Below are 14778 nucleotides of genomic sequence, written 5' to 3' on the forward strand. Positions count from 1 at the left end.
AAATCATTGGTATGATTGGGTTTGTGTCTTTCATTTGATCTTTCCTTTTATGTTTATTCCCTTAATTTCTTGGTCTTATGTTCTCCATACCACTCCCCCCTTTATATTTCAATCTGTTTTACAATTTTACTTTACTTTTCCTATTGACCTTTTCACCTATTCTTCTTTTCATTATTTGTTCAGTGGTGACTCTAGGGATTATAGTGTATAAACCCTTTAATTTTTCACAGTCAAGTCTCAGTATTATACCAATTCACATAAAATGTAGAAAGTTTGCAGTTATATAGGTCCACATCGTACCCACTCATGTCCTTTACGTAATAGCTGTTACGTGTATTAGATCTACGCAAGGTGATGTTATTTTGCTTTGAACAGGCCCATATATTACAGTGTAATAGTAATTTTATTTACCCATATTGTTACCATTTCTGATGCTCTTCATTACTTTGTATGAATTGTTACCATGTACTGTCATTTTCTTTTTGGCCAAAGAACTTTGTTTAGCATTTCTTATGGTAAAGGTATGGCGGAGATGAATTTCTTTTATCTGAAAATATTTTTTGACTTAATTTTAAAGGGCATTTTTTCTTGATAGAGAATTATGGGTTGGCTTGCTTTTTTAAAAAGTTATTGTAAAATATTGGCTATATTCCCTGTGGTGTACAATATATCCTTGTAGCTTATTTAGTTTATACATAGTAGTTTGTATCTCTTGATCCCCTACCCCTATCTTGCCCCACCCTCCTTCCCTCTCCCCTCTGGTAACCACCAGTTTGTTCTCTATATTTGTGAATCTGTGTTTGTTTTGTTATATTCATTTGTTTGTTTTATTTTTTTAGATTCCACATATAAGTAATAACATACAGTATCTGTTTTTCTCTGTCTTATTTCACTAAGCACAATACCTTCCAGGTCCATCCATGTTGATATGTATTTATTCTATTGTATATATGTACCACATCTTCTTTATCCATTTGTCTGCTGATGGACACTGAGGTTGATTCCATGTCTTGGCTATTGTACATAATGCTGCCATGAACATTGGGGTATATGTATCTTTTCAAATTAGTGTTTTTGTTTTCTTCAGATATATACCCAGGAGTGGGATTGCTGGATCATATGGTAGTTTTATTTTTAGTTTTTCGAGGAACCTCCATATTGTTTCCCACAGTGGCTGTACCAGTTTACATTCCCACCAACAGTGTACAAGGGTTCCTTTTTCTCCACATCCTTGCCAACATTTGTTATTTGTGTTCTTTTTGATGATAGCCATTCTGACGGGTATGAGGTGATATCTCATTGTGGTTTTGATTTGCATTTCTCCAACAATTAGCATCTTTTCATGTGCCTGTTTGGCCATCTGTATGTCTTCTTTGGAAAAATGTGTATTCAGATCTTCTGCCCATTTTAAAGTCAGATTTTAAAAAAATATTTAATTTGTATGAGGTGTTTATATATATTTTGGATATTAACCTGTTATTGGTCATATCATTTGCAAATATTTTCTCCCATTTGGTGAATTGTCCTTTTTGTTTTGCCGATGGTTTCCTTTGCTGTGCAAAAGCTTTTAAGTTTAATTAGGTCTCATTTATTCATTTTTGTTTTTGTTTCCTTTGCCTTAAGAAACATATCCAAAAAAATATTGCCATGATTTATGTCAAAGAGTGTTCTGCCTGTGTTTTCTTCCAGTTTTATGGTTTTACAGTCTTACATTTAGGTTTTAAATCCATTTGAGTTTATTTTTGTATATGGTGTGAGAAAATGTCCTACTTTCATTCTTTCACATGTAGCTGTCCAGTTTTCCCAGCACCACTTATTGAAGAGATTGTCTTTTCCCTATTGTGTATTCTTGCTTCCTTTGTGTTTGTTTATTTTTGAAGTATAATTGACCTACAGCACTGTGTTAGTTCCTGTTCTGCAACATAGTGATTCGATATTTCTGTATGTTTCAAAATGATAACCAGGATAAGTCTAGTGTTTTTTTTTTTTTTTTTAAGTGAAATTCTGGTGTCTTCTTGCTTCCATACTTCCTGATGAGAAATCAGTTCTTAATTGAACCTCTCCTGGCTGGGTCCTGTGAATTATACTTAAAACAGATTAACAGGAGGGAAAAAACAGTTTGTTTACACATGCAATGCATATTCATTCAGTAGAACTCAGTGATGAGTAACTCAAAGGGGTGGTTAGAATTTGAGGCTATATACCAACTTAGTAGGTGATGAGAAGAGCAAGAAAGGGCACTTAAAGGAAAACAAATAACTTTTTGGAAAGATAAGTAGGCCCTTAAGAGAATAGATGGGAGATATGATGTATTATGATAATGTCTGTTAGAGTTTCTACCGGGAGGGGTATATGACAGTTTTATTATTTTGGGAGGCTCTGCTTTTAGCATATATAAGGGATTTCAGGAACTCAAATGCCTCCAGCTCAAAATAATTCTTAGGTTAAACCAGCACATCTAGGGGTATCCTGTCCTGATCCCCTTCAACAACTATAACAAAACCTAAACTCATGAGTCAGGAAGGTTTAAAAATTGCTGTTATGGTTTATGGTATAAAGTAGGAAGGTAGGAATAAAAAATTGTATGTACACTGTTAATGCTGCTATGTATTTCATTATATAAGTAGAAGACTGTAAGGAGATAAACGTTAAAATATGAAGAAGTGCTGGTGCTTCCTGATGATTTTTTTTTTTTTTTTTTTTTGCGGTATGCGGGCCTCTCACTGTTGCGGAGCACAGGCTCCGGACGCACAGGCTAAGCGGCCATGGCTCACAGGCCCAGCCGCTCCGCGGTATGTGGGATCTTCCCAGACCGAGGCACAAACCCGTGTCCCCTGCATCGGCAGGCGGACTCTCAACCACTGCGCCACCAGGGAAGCCCTCTGATGATTTTTATCATGTGTACTTTACTAAACAATTTCTGTATATATTCATTTATGATTGTGAACTTTTAAATAAATAAAACTGACTTTTTTCTTCTTTTTTCTCCACTTGTATTTAAGAAAAGAAAGAAAAGGTTTGAGTTATGGTAGTATGCTTGTCTAAAAGAACCACTGATTAAATGTTGTGGAAAGATGGAGAGCAACCTTTTTCAGTATAAAATATTATTTGCCTGTTAATTGTGCATTATGTGTAATTTTGGGGGGTATATTGATTCATTAAAATATTTGTGGGTACAGTTCTTCTGATTAACAAAACCCCTTTAAATTAGTTCATTATCTTAAAAAAACATCCTGCTTTTACAATGGCTTTGAGAGAATTGGGTTAAAATTTAATTTGGGACAGTGAAAAAATATTGAAGAGTAAATTTACATATATCTTTGTATGTGTATGTAAAATATCATGGGGCTTTATAATATTACTGCTGAAAAAGATGGAGTGTTTCAGGAACTCAAAGCTTGTAGAGATTACTTTGCATGTGTTTTTGGTATGCTAATTATAAACAATTCTTGTCCTTAAAGTACATTCACCAAGAAGGTCTATTTTAGTCCTTGATTCAATACATGTTAGAAAATTGTAATGCTGCATTTCTTACCAGCTCTGAAAATTGTGCTGGCCTTCTTTCCTAATTGGGGCTGAGTAGTAAGGTTTTCTTTTTTCCATTTAGCTACCATATGGTTTTATTTTTTTGTTAATGTAGTACTGATGTGGGATTAGGGATTAATGTTGGGTAGGGGAGAGATTTTGGGGAGAGAATTGTTATAATGGAAAAACTCACGGTTTTCCCAGTTCAGATTCATGTTTTGAGTTTAAAAATACATTGAGTATTTAAATATATCAATATTGAAGTGCTTTATAACGTGAAAATATTTAGAACTTTATGGAAGGCAGAACTGTAATTAATATTTCAACAAGTTTAAAGCTTAAATTAACCTGGAAAAAAACCAAAACAAAACTTTTTTGCCCAGAAAGGCAGAGAAAGAGAGTGAGATCTTTTAAAGAATATATAGGAAAAGTTAAAAAGCAGTATATTTGAGAATAAGGATGTCAACTGAAAAAACAAAAACACAACCTGAAAGTTGAGAATTATGTTTAATTCAGGGACCTTACTGAGGACTGTAACCCAGGAAACAGCCTCTCATATAGCTCAGAGGAACTGTTCCAAAGAGGTAAGAGAAGAGCCAGGATATATAAGAGTTTTTGCTGGGGGAAAAAAAATGTAGTCAAACATAATGATTTTAGTGCTTTTCTGTGTATGAGAAGATGCAAGAGTCTGGGCTCATTGAAATTTCTTTGATATGCATCTTGACTATCAAGGGCCAGTATCCTGGTTTTTCTCCATCCTGAATTCACTTGAAGGTGCACCTTGGTGAGTGTGTGTGTGTGTGGTGGGGGGGAGCAGCAGCTGATGGCTTGGTGGTTGGCAACATTCCTTGTTTACTGGAATGACAGGTAACATCTTTTTGTCCACAAGGGTTAGTTTCTTTAGAAGTTTTACAATTTTACAAGCAGACCACATCCTAGAAATCATTATTTAATTTCTTTTACTTTATGGGGTAGACTGCATTCAGGTCTGCACAAATTGGTGGATGAACTAGTGGAACCTGCACTCATCTTCTGAACTATCCATGACTTCTGTTACACTATTTATGTCGGTCACTAACTGGCTTTTACTGTCATTGACAAGGGCTTTGTTGGCAATACAGAGATAAGTAAGATAGTTCTGCTCTCAAGTTGCCCATATTCTGGGTGAGGGAGGCACAAACAAGCATAAGCTTTTGGAAGTGATATATTAGAGGTGTTCAGGAGTGAGGCAGAAGTACGTCTCTTTGTGTAAGGAGTATGGGAAAGTCTGAGTGGGAATTAGAGAAACTCCACAGAACAGTTGAGACTGGAGGGAAGGATTAATGGGAGTTTTCCAGGTAGGAGACGTGGAAAGCCTTTTAAAGAAGAGAACTGAGTCAGCCAGCACATGAAAGAAAGTACAGTAGGTGTTCAGGGAACTCTCCCAAGTTCTTGGTCTAGAGCAGAGGTCCAAATACTTTTTCGAAAGGGTGAAAAAGTAAATATTTTAGGCCTTGTGGGCCAAGAGGCAAAATTATCTATTATGTAGGTACTTAGCTAATCATTTACAGTGTAACCATCATAAAATATAAGAATAATTTTTTAGCTCCTGGGACTTGAAGAAAAAATTTTGACTGGCCATAGTTTGTGGACCCCTGTTTTAGACCCTGGGGTAATTGTTAGAGGCCTCAAAGTGGGGAAAAGGAAGGCAAGGGCCAGATAGATGGTAAAGTGGGTTTGCAACAGTTAGCACAGATCTGGAGTCTTAGATTTGTCTTAATATTTGTTCAATATCTAGTCAAATTCTGTAGTGCTGGAAATCAGAGCCATAAAATTAAATAAATAAAACACAATGGCTTCCAGGGATTGATTGGAATTGTATTAACTTTGTACAGTTTAAAAAAGAAAAACTGTCATTGTCTTTCATTCAATAAAGTTTTATGGTATTTCCATATAAAGTTCTTATGCATATTATAAAATAATGTATTTTAGATCTTCTAGTTTTATTGCTGTTATAAATGTCATTTTAATTTCATTTTTATCTCTTTGCTGGAATATAGAACTACAGTTGGTTTTTGTATGCTTTAAATTTACTGAGAACTTCACTAACTTTTACTAACTTGGCTAATTTGACTATGTTACTTTGGATTTTCTATGTAGACTATCCTACCTTTGTAATTAATGGTAACTTTGTTTCTTAATTTTTGTGATCTTTGCTCCTGCTACTGCAATAACTAGGATGACAGCACAGTATGGATTGAAAGAGGTGGTATAGTACATTTGTCTTGTTTATTTCCCTTCTTAAAGGGAGCATTTTAAATGTTTTACCATTAAACATGATTACTTTAAGTTCTTTTTTTTGTAAATAGCAAACTAAGAATAGAAAGGAACTTCCTTACTCTAATGACAACCAACTTTAAAAATTTTCAGTTTAAAAGTCAGCATTTTTCTTTTGTATGCAAATACTTTTCCTGCATCCATTGAGGTAATTTTATATTTTTTTCTCCTTAAATCAATCTTGTATTTCTGAAGTAAGTTCAAATTGACAATAAGTTTTTATCGTTGTTAGTTATTTCTGGATTGGGGTTGCTAATATGTAGCATCTTTGCATCCTTGTTCATAATTCAAATTGGTCTATATTTTTTCTTTCTTGAGTTTTCTTTATCTGATGCCTTGGAGTTGGTTCTACATTCCAAGGAGCTGGTCAGAGGAAGAGGAAGCAGAGGGCAACAACCCTTTTCTTTAAGGCAGGGGTCTCCAACCCCCGGGCCACGTGGTCCCAGTCCGGTTGTAGCCTGTTAGGAACTGGGCCGCACAGCAGGAGGTGAGCGGTGGGCAAGTGAGCGAAGTTTCATCTATATTTACCGCCACTCCTCATCACTCCCATTATTGCCTGAGCTCCGCCTCCTCTCAGGTCAGCGGCAGCATTAGATTCTCATAGGAGCCCGAACTCTACAGTAAACTGCACATGCAAGGGATCTAGATTGCGCGCTCCTTATGAGAATCTAATGCCTGATGATCTGAGGTGGAGCTGAGGCAGTGATGCTAGCGCTGGGGAGCGGCAGCAAATACAGATTATCATTAGCAGAGAGGTTTGACTGCATAGAGACCATAATAAATCAATTGCTTGCAGACTCATATCAAAGCCCTATCAGTGAGTGACAAGTGACAACAAGCTCAGGGCTCCCACTGATTCTGCATTATGATGAGTTGTATAATTATTTTATTATATATTACAGTGCAATAGTAATAGAAATGAAGTGCACAATAAATGTAATGCTCTTGAATCATCCCGAAACCATCCCCCCCGGCCCCCCCAGTCTGTGGAAAAATTGTCTTCCACGAAACTGGTTCCTGGTGCCAAAAAGGTTGGGGATTGCGGCTTTAAGGGAATCATGAGATTATACACATCTCACTGGCGAGAACTTAGTAATTTGAGAACTCTTAGCTGCAGCAGAGGCTGAGAAATGTCTTTATTTCGTCTTATCATGTTAATAGTTAGGATAGAAAACAGTAAAAGAAGATACACGTTGCAAAATAGACTGTACTACTAATAGAAATTAATTCATGTTATTGGTAAATAAGGGAATTACGTTGTATGATGTGGAAGTCTTACTGTTTCACTTAAGCTTTTTTCTGGATAATGGGGAGTATAATTATAAACTTAAGTAGGAAAGGGAAAAGTTCTCTCAGCTTGACTGCAGCACTGGTAGCAGGAGTTCTGTAGTCTAGATTTTAAGAAAATTAAGCACGAGTACCTTCATCCAGAGCTCTTCCTCAGAAAAGCAGGTTCCCAGTTTTGTACAGCTCTCAGCTATTTTCATTGTCTCAGCACCTTCCAGCTCTGCTCTAATTAAAGGATTGCCAGAATTGCAACTTCATTGTTTTGTTCATTTTTGATATCGACCATGGCAACCTATCATCATGCTGAGCTTCTTGCTTGAGTGGTTCAGGCTGTCTCCAGGTACTAGTTACTACTTTTGAAATCCTCTGGTTATAATGTTGCATAGGTCTTGAGCAGTCTTGTCCACAACTCTCTTTTATTTCTAAATCCTCTTGTTTTTAATGTGTAATTTTTTTTTTTTTACAGCATGTGAGACTTCCAAGAATTTTATCTGTCATACTGTATCCATTGAGCAATTACCATGTGCTAGATAGTTTTCTTGTTGGTGGTAGATACATTACCTCCTTTACTTCTCACAAAAATCCCAAGTGCCAGGTCATGTATAATCTTAATTCCTCAAAGCAACCCTATGAAATTGAGACTCAGTTAACTTGTTTTGTGAGTCGATAGTAAGTGACAAGCCAAGTCTGATGGCCTCTGTAGCCTGATTTCATGATCTCTATGCAATACTATGCATAGATTTTGGAAGCAGAACTACTTCTTCTTTTTGTTTAAAAATTTTTATTGGAGTATAGTTGATATACAATGTTGTATTAGTTTCACGGAAGCAGAACTTCTGCTCTAATGCTATAACTTTGGATCTGATTGATGTAATGAGCTTTGACAACCTCTTTTGCTATATTATTGTAACTAGGAGAAACTCTTATAAGTGTTCAAAAGGTAGTTTGGATTGTATTAAGGGAGTGATTCTGTATAAATTGAATCAGCACAGTGTTAAATTCTTTGATAAAAATGTGTAATAGGTTATTTAAGGCTGTAAGAGATTGATTTATTAGCAGTAAAACTTTCCTCAGTAACTTATATATGCTAGTTACTTTGCCATAGGGATCAAAAGATGACTTGAGCTCTATCTACCTTTTTACAAGCTCATATTCTAGTAGAGGAGATGAAGGGCATATCTGTAATAGACATGAATATTCATTTGGAAACTTGCTTCAGAAAAACCTAACTCTGCACTTGGGAATGTGTCAGGTAATACTTGTGGAAAGAAGAGATGAATGATGTGTTAAAGGATAGATAGGAATTTTATTTATTTATTTGGTTGGTTCGTTGCGCCGGGTCTTAGTTGCGGCAGGTGGGTTCCTTAGTTGCGCCATGCATGTAGGATCTAGTTCCCTGACCAGGGATCAAACCTGGGCCCTCTGCATTGGGAGCATGGAGTCTTAACCACTGCACCACAAGGGAAGTCCCAAGGATGGATGGGAATTTGCTAGGTTGAGAAATGAGTTGAAGGAAAGATGGCATTGGCTTTTTCAGCAGAGGAAGCAAACATGTTTAAAATCGTGGAAATGTATAAGAGCATATTTTATTCATAGGCCTGCATGTCATTTGTCCTGACTGGAGTGGTGGCTGTGGGATTGGGAAAGTTGAGCAAGAGTCATATAACCAAGACCCTTATAGTCAGGCTAGGTTGTAGGTAATCTTCAGAGGAGTTTAAAATAGAGAAAGTGTCATGGTTGAGTTTTTCACAAGTTCACTGGTAATGGTGTGGAAGGTATTTTGAAAGGGGGGACATGGAAGGGGAGGCGAAGGTTTGGGAGCTGAGTTAGGAAGCTATTGAAACAGGTCAGGTAGACAAAGGCAAGGTCCTAAATTACCTAGAGAAAGGCAGTAGGAATGGAGAAGGGGATAGATTCAAAGGCTTTTTGATTGTAAAATGAGCTTTGTGAATAGAATGAATTTGGCTTATTGGTGGGGAAGAGTTGAGACAAGAAAAGTAGGATTACTTTTTGGATTGGTTAACTGGTGAGATTGCTACCACTATGTAAAATCTTCAGTACCATTAGAGCATCAGACTCTCCTCTGCAGTGTAAGATAATGGAATTTCAGGTATTTGTAGTATATTCAACAGGTGGAGAGTACCCAGAAGGCATTTGGAAATTCATTCCTGGAGTTCTGGAATGCCTTCATACTATTATATTTTTCTAATAGTCTGGCTTGATTTTATTTCTTAATGATATCTCTGCATAAAAAATTGTCTTCAGAGGTGATTACTGGAGTATGGAATGTTTGGAGGTGCTACAATCAGATTGCTATTCTACCCAAATATTGGCAGTAGTATAACAATATCTTGATAATCTCATCATTTAGTCAGTTTTGTCTAATAAAATTTTTTTAAAAGCTTGAATATTTTACTAATATTCTCTTTCGGAAACAGCTACCCTCTTACTGCTGCATGCTTGTAGGATACTGGGTCTAAAACTTTCCTTAAAAAACCCAAACCATGCTAGATAGGAAATTGCCGTGTCCTCAAAGGGGGGGCGGGGCGGGGCAGTGTTCTGATCTTAAACTTACTGGCACTCTACTGCTGTCTTTAAAGCTTGTTTTCTTTCAAAATCATGATATGTCCATGATGGCCATTCTAGACCCTGCCCAGTCTGATTTTCATACAGGGTTGCTGCTTGTCACTGTTGGGAGGAAATGCCTTTTCCCTCTTGTAGTGTGGGTGCAGTGGTTGGGAGCCTGCAAATTAACTGACAATAGACAGATTAACAGGAGAAAAGACAAAGTTTGTTTACACATGCATGCTGGAGTTGCCCTGTAATGAGTAAGTCCCTCAATAGCCAGAGATAAAGGTTTATATATAAACCTAACAAAACAGTCTCAGGGTTTTGGGCTTCACTGAGAAAGTAGGGAAGGTTCTATTGGAGTTTTTGATGCTGATGGGCAGCTGAATTCACATTTCTCAATGCTAAGGGTCAGTATTTTCCCTGTTGGGGATCAGTGAAAACACCTTCATGGGACTCTCTGGCATTAGTGAACTGCTAACTTAATGAACCACACCCTGCCTTCAATATAAATTGATTGTAATCTTATTAAGTTATAATTTCTTAATTTGGGATTATGATGGGTACTGTGATACAGTCTAGGTCAGAGGTTGGCAAATTTCTTTTGTAAAGGGCCACATAGTAACTGTTTTAGCTTTTGTAAGCTGGATAGTCTCTGTGTTGCAACTGTTCAGCTCTTCTGTTGGAACTGGAAGCAGCTATATAGACAATAAGTAAATGAGTGGGGGTATAGCTATGTTTCAGTACAACTTTATAAAAATAGGTGGCTGGCTGGATTTGGCCCATGTGCCATAGTTTGCTGACACCTAATATAGATACTCTAACCTCTAAGGATTTGGACTGAAGCAGGAGTATGTTTTATAAATAATACATTTCCCAGAAAGTTACTCCCCTAACTTCTCACAGTGGATTGAAGAGTGACTATATCACATTTAAACTCATTTTCATATCAGTGCCTTTGCTTGGGTCATCCTTCTGCATAGATCTATGTTTCTCAATGGGGATGCTGTTGGCATTTTTGGTGAGATTGTACATTGGGAGGGAACACATCTTTGTCAGGGCACATAGCCATTCACACCCCCAGGTCATTATTTCCAAAAATGTGTGGATTACAACCCCTGGCTGAGATGGCTTATTTTTCCTTCTCCTTTCCCAGCAATACCCAAGTTCTACCTCTTTTCCTAGTCCTTATTATACTTCATTAACTCTTAAATGGCTGCAGCTAGGAATATATTATTATGCACTTAATTTCATAATCATTTGTCCTTAGATTGTAAGTTCATTGAGGATAGGAATTTTTGTCTTTTTTGCTTACTGCTTTCTTCCCAGTGCTAATAACTCTGTTATGAATCATAGTAGGTGCTCAGTAAGTGTTTAAATTATATCATTTACTGTTATGGAAAAATGAGACTTACCTCCTTGGTGAGATTTATAAGCTCCTGATTAATAGGGACCATCCCTCATACTAATTCTGTGTCACCCAGGAAACTGAACTTAATACTGAACTTAAATACTGGGTGGTTCAATTTACTAAACCTGTGGGCATCTGCTATGTGGAAGGCACTGTGTATGCTAGGTAATATACACAGATGATTAGCACTCCTGCTTTCGTTGCATTTTTGTCTGATGGGATGGAATTTAGTCAATACACAAATGGCAAAAATATATTATCAATAGTTAAGAGTGAGCTCTGGAGGCAGACCTAGATTCAGTTCCTATGTCTGCAACTGTCTCTTTGAGCAAGTTGCTTAATATCTCTTCATTCTTTAAATTTCTGCCACCTCAAAGGGTTGTTAGTACCTTTTAAAAGAAATGATGTTAGCATTTTGCATAAAATTAAGTTCTTACTATTATACCATAATGTCACATGCTAGAGACATTATGCTAAGGCCAAATTTAGAGGTTGGAAAGATTACCTCTGGTTTGAGGTGGGAGAAGTGGCAAAGCTTCATAGGGAAGATGACATTTAAATGCATCTAGATGGATTGATAAAATTTATACAGTGGCAGGGATGGGGATAAGATTTCCTAGAGGGGAAAGGATGAGCTATGAACAAAAGAAGTTGAGAGAATGCAGGATGTGTACTGAAAGCAGAAATGTCCCTCAGTAAACTCATATTTCCACCACACCTTACACTGCCTTCTCTGGGCAATTACCTAATTTGGTGAAAGATGCTGTCTATTGTTATTCAACCATGCTCTCCTCCCCTCCATCTCCCCCACCTAGGGAGACAGTTGTGTTTCAAATCTAAACTTTTCTTGGGTAGAACATTTCATAACTCTGAATTTAACTACTCTTGTGTTCTGAACATCATCCATCCCACCCCCCAACACACACACACACACGCACACACACACACACACACAGAGTAGTGTGCGGGGAAGTACATTTTAATCAGTTTGGCTTGTTCAACCCTTGAGTATTGTCCTCAATACCTAGTAAAAGTTCAGTCTATTTCAGGGATACAGTGGGGTCGTAAATGAATGATCCTGATTGAAGCCAGTTTCAACTAAATTTTAAAAATTTGAATATGAACTTTTGAAATGGATGTTGTCTGAGATCTTTGTGAATCCCCGTATTTGTGAATACCCTTGTAGCATGTAATTTTCTCATTCAGAAAATTGAGGGTATTGAGGATTTAATGAAATTAAATTTCCATGTTTATTACACTTTAAGATCTACTTAAGAAACCTTTTTTCAGTGTTTCCAGAAGTGTGGTTAGAATTCAAAGGAAATGCACAATATAACCCTAAAACAAGTTTTAGTATTAAAAATAATAATTGCATACCAAAAAGTCACCCAGCTATTTATTACACTTTGGTCTTTAAACATCACGGATTCTTTTTCTCCAGTCATTGAATGACAGCAGTTGTGGGATAAGTACTGTAGTTCCCTCACACCTAGCGCAAAATGACTCTGAGGAATGTTCTTCACTGTCTCCTAGAAATTCCCAGCAGTATTAAGTCCCAGTTGCCCACAGCTGCATAGTCAGCCATACTGCACCCTTTATTGGCTTCCTTCCCTTCCCTGCCTCACTTCTCTACTCCCTTAGTGGTGTTTCCTAGGGTAACTTCCCAAATAAACCACGTATACTAAAACCTTTTGTCTCAGGGTGTACTTCTGGGGAAATACAACCTAAAATAATACAGTAAGAAACATTTTAGTAAGAGTTTGAAATTTTTTAAGTTTTAGAACATAAGTTTGGAGAACACATAGTGGGTACTCAACTGTTTGCCCTTTTTGAAAAAAGGGAGTAGGTAGCTAGTTTCCCATATGGAGGCCAGAGGTCAGATTGAGTCTGGATAGGCATCTCTGTTTTGTACTGCAAAAGGAATCACTGATGTTTATAGCCCAAAATGTAAATGGCTAGGTGTCATTTTAGCATGTGGTTTTTTTTTTTTTTTGCTGTACGCGGGCCTCTCACTGTTGTGGCCTCTCCTGTTGCAGAGCACAGGCTCTGGACACGCAGGCTCAGCGGCCATGGCTCACGGGCCCAGCTGCTCCGCGGCATGTGGGATCTTCCCGGATCGGGGCACGAACCCGTGTCCCCTGCATTGGCAGGTGGACTCTCAACCACTGCGCCACCAGGGAAGCCCGCATGTGGGTTTTTTTAAATACTAAAATTTGTTCTACGTTTATATTGTGCATTTACTTTGAATTCTAACTACCTTCCTGGCAACACTGAACATAAAATTAAATCCAGTTCAAGAAACAGAAGGAACTAGAGGAAGAATACAGAGATACAAGCAAGAGAGAATAGGATAGCATAGACATTTTCTTATTCCTGAAAAATAGGTTTTTCTCTTAGATTACCCATAGAATTCTGCTGACAGACTTTTTAAAATTGAAGTATAGTTTATTATTCATTCATTCATTCATTTATTTATTTATGGCTGAGTTGGGTGTTTGTTGCTGTGTGTGGGCTTTCTCTAGTTGCAGCGAGCAGGGGCTACTCTTCGTTTCGGTGTGCGAGCTTCTCATTGCAGTGGCTTCTCTTGTGGAGCACGGGCTCTAGGCGCACGGGCTTCAGTAGTTGTGGCTCATGGGCTCTAGAGCGCAGGCTGAGTAATTGTGGTGCACGGGCTTAGTTGCTCCGCAGCATGTGGGATCTTCCCAGACCAGGGATTGAACCCGTGTCCCCTGCATTGGCAGGCGGATTCTTAACCACTGCGCCACCAGGGAAGCCCTAATTGAAGTATAGTTGAATTACAATGTTGTGTTAATTTTTGCTGTATGGCAGAGTGACTCAGTTAATGCATGCATACACACACACACACACACGAACATACATACATACATACACATACTTTTTTATATTCCTTTCCATTATGGTTTATCCCATGACATTGAATATAGTTCCCTGTGCTATGCAGTAGGACCTTGTTGTCCTTCCATTCTGTATGTAATAGTTTGCACCTACTAACCCCATACTCCCAGTCCACCCCCACCCCCTGTAACCACAAGTCTGTTGTCTATGTCTGTGAGTCTGTTTCTGCTTTGTAGATAGGTTCATTTGTGTCATATTTTAGATTCCACATATAAGTGATGTTATATGGTGTTTGTCTTTCTCTTTCTGACTGACCACTTAGTATGATAATCTCTAGTTGCATCCATGTTGCTGCAAATGACATTTTTATGGCTGAGGAGTATTCCATTGTATATATGTACCACATCTTCTTTATCCTTTCATCTGTCGATGGACATTTAGGTTGTTTCCATGTCTTGACTATTGTGAATAGTGGTGCTATGAACATAGGGGTGCCTGTATTTTTTTGAATTATAGTTTTGTCTGGGTATATGCCCAGGAGTGGGATTGCTGGATCATATGGTAATTCTATTTTTAGTTTTCTGAGGAGCCTCCATACTGTTTTTCATAGTGACTGCACCAACTTAACATTCCCACCAACAGTGTAGGAGGGTTCCCTTCTCTCCACACCCTCTCCAGCATGTGTTATTCGTAGACTTTTTAATGATGGCCATTCTGACTGGCGTGAGGTGATACCTAATTGTAGTTTTGATTTGCATTTCGCTAATAATTAGTAATGTTGAGCAGCTTTTCATGTGCCTATTGGCCATCTGTAT

General features: G+C 37.7%; 1 protein-coding gene across 3 annotated transcripts in view; it reads left to right on the forward strand.

The window, feature by feature from the left end:
- Positions 1 to 14778, forward strand: part of KDM6A (lysine demethylase 6A) — a 208927-nt gene that overhangs the window by 95825 nt on the left and 98324 nt on the right. The window lies entirely within an intron of this gene.

This window comes from Leucopleurus acutus, assembly GCF_964270905.1.
Source record: "Leucopleurus acutus genome assembly, chromosome: X".
Classification (NCBI taxonomy): Eukaryota; Metazoa; Chordata; class Mammalia; order Artiodactyla; family Delphinidae; genus Leucopleurus; species Leucopleurus acutus.